This window comes from Myotis lucifugus, unplaced genomic scaffold, assembly GCF_000147115.1.
Source record: "Myotis lucifugus unplaced genomic scaffold, Myoluc2.0 scaffold_139, whole genome shotgun sequence".
In the NCBI taxonomy this organism is placed as follows: domain Eukaryota; kingdom Metazoa; phylum Chordata; class Mammalia; order Chiroptera; family Vespertilionidae; genus Myotis; species Myotis lucifugus.
In genome coordinates this window covers 3,231,153-3,234,298 of record NW_005871187.1, presented here as the reverse complement: position 1 = coordinate 3,234,298, position 3,146 = coordinate 3,231,153, and positions in this window count along the sequence as shown.

Here is a 3,146-nt window from a genome sequence, read left to right as displayed (position 1 = left end):
TTTGTTTGGTTCATCCCAAATGTCTTTTATTTCCTCCTCTCGCTCTCAGCCATCAAGTTGGCTTCTTCATCAAGGAAATAACTGCCAACTACAATGACCTGATTCTCCACAGCACTGAGCGCCCAGCCCATAGCCCTACTTTGAACACTGGCAGCCCAAAAGCCAATCACAAGCTTTGCTCCTTGCGGCTCTCTCATTGTCATCTGCTGGAACTATGCATGCATGTTCTTTGACCTCCTCAAGACTGCCTTTACCCAGGACTCGCCCTGACAATTGTGAGGCTCCTCTTCCCAGCAGATTCTTCTTCTCTTCTTGCCCCTGCTTTTGTTTGGCACCACAAGGGACCTCCCCCATGTGTATGAACACCCCTAGACTGTAGATCCATCCACACCCACTGTATCCAGTAGCCCCTTGGCCACCACTAGGGTTATGCACATCATTGAGGCGTCCATCCTTGGTAGAACAAACTGATGGAAGAGGCCCATTCAAGCAGATTCAGAGGACCCATGGCCTAAATCAGCCCTGTGTAATAGAAATATGTGAGTCACATATAGAATTTTAAGATGTTTAAATTAAAAAATGTTCACATAAAGCCGGAACCAGTTTGGCTCAGTGGATAGAGCGTCGGCCTGTGGACTGAAAGGTCCCAGGTTCGATTCCGGTCAAGGGCATGTACCTGGGTTGCGGGCACATCCCCAGTAGGAGATGTGCAGGAGGCAGCTGATCAATGTTTCTCTCTCATCGATGTTTCTAACTCTCTATCTCTCTCCCTTCCTCTCTGTAAAAAATCAATAAAAATATATTTTAAAAAATGTTCACATAAAAAAGTAAAAAGAAACAAGTAACGTGGACTTTAGTAATATATTTTATTTAACTCAATAAAACCAACATATCATTTCAGTTATAGTTATATTTTAAAAAATAACTAATGAAATATATTATATACTGTTTATCATATGAAGTCTTAGAAATCCAGTGTGTATTTTTAAAATACATTTTGTTTTTATTTTAGAGAGACAGAGGAAGGAAGAGGGAGAGAGAGAGAGAAACATCCATGAGAGAGAACCATTGATCTGCTGCCATGGCCCCTACTGGGGATCGAGCCCTTAACCCAGGCATGTGCCCTGACCAGGAATCCAACCAGAGACCTCTCAGTGCATGAGTTGACGCTCAACCAACTGAGCCACACCAGCCAGGGCTCCGGTGTGTATTTTATACTCAGCATATCTAGCTGAGTTTCCAGTGCTTAGTAACACCTGTGGCTAGTCGCTGCCAAAGGGGACAGAGCAGGAAGGGAGCAGATACAAAGATCAGATGGACACATCCCTGGTCCCTTGGAAGATTGCAGTCTGAGGAGAGCAAAGTGCACTCTTAAAAGAGTGGCACTTCAGATCCCTTCATTTTTCTCACTCTATTAGTTTCCTTTTGCCTTCACTTCATTCTAAATCTAACCCTGGCCTCTTGACAACACCCACTTTAGGGCTTCTTTGTCCTTTTAATCCACGGACTGTAGATTCATCCACACCCACTGTATCCAGTAGCCCCTTGGCCACCACTAGGGCTATGCATGTCATTGAGGCATCCATCCTTGGTAGAACAGACTGGTGGAAGAGGCCCATTCAGGCAAATTCAGATCCCTTCATTTTCATGTAAACAAGTAAAAAGAAACAAGTAACATGGGCTTTCCTTTCAAGATGCAGAATGGGGAGGGGCTGTTAGAGGAAACCACACTGCTGCCTGAAGGTGTAGTCTCCACCCTCAGGAGGATTCCTTGGATGATGAGATGCTACTCTGGGAGGCTGGAGGGAAGACATTGGAGTCAATATCATCATATGAGCAAGTAACCTAACCATCTATAAAACACTGTGCCTTAAGGCAGTTCTTAACCTGCTCCTATGATACCGGTGTGAAACCCTCAATTATAAACCACATTTTAAAATGTGGTTTGTAGTAATAGTAATGGCTCTCTACATTGTTCCATATGCCAAAGCTGTTTAATTGCTTTACATACATATATTATTTTTTCTGGTGGTGAAAATGGCACCAGTTGTTATGGTATTGGACCTCAGTTCAGCAACTTCTGTACTTGAGTTCTGGCTAAAAAAGAATTCTGAGCCAAGACTCAAACTATAAGAGAAAGTGTATTTAGAAAGTCACAGAGGTAGAAGAAGTGAGCCATAGAAGAAATGAGCTCAGAACACAAGCTATAGAAGTAAAAGAAGGGCCTTTGGAGCTTCGGAGAAAAGAAGGTAAAGTTAAGGAGCCTGGGTGGGGAAAGAGGAGAGGGAGCGGAAAGGTGAGGGCATGCACCTGGTTCCTCCATCCTAAGGGCTTTTAAGAGTGGGGATTTCAGGTGAGGTCCCAGGGGAGGATCTTAATAGAATATTCATCAGTTTCCCAGGTGTGTCCCCTCAGGGTCGTGGTCTCCACTGATTGGTCAGCCTCTGAGCCGCAGGTCACTAGTCAGTGCAGCTGGTGCTGATATCAGCCATGGCATTGCTTGTCTGGTTTTACTGCTTTTCTGGGCCTGGATCTGAAACACAACTGAGGCCATTATTTCTATGGGTTAATGCTTAAGGTAGTGGTTGTGCAAGGGCCCCCTCTAAGGGAGCCTACCACATGACTAGCAACATGCCAGGGGAGGAAAGATCAGTGATGGATTGAACGGCATGGCCAGAGATGTGCTAGGTGAGGAAAGTTTACCCTGGGGGTGAGGTCCTTGTTTTCCCAGTTTTGCCCATTGCCAGGAACCCTGGACTTTTCACCCTGCTCACCTTCTGTACCTGGCCCATCGTCCTTGCTCTGCTCATGTCTATCTAACTGCCCACCACAAATTTACTTATTGTCACTGAAGTTCCATTTTTGTTCCTATTTTATGAATGAGCAACCAAGCACAGAGAGGTTAAGAGACTTGTCTTAAGTCACACAACTAGTATATGGAAGAACTGGAATTGGAACTCAGATATTTTATCTCTGGAGCTACGCTCTAAACTGAAATAATGCATGTATAGCACTGAGCAGAATTAAAAATAAAACATCAATCATCCACTTCTTTACAGCTAGTAAGTCCTGCCTTTTTTTGTTTGGTTCTGGGCCGAGGGAGGGTTCTTCTTTCATTGGTGTGGCATACAGCAGGCTAACAAAAA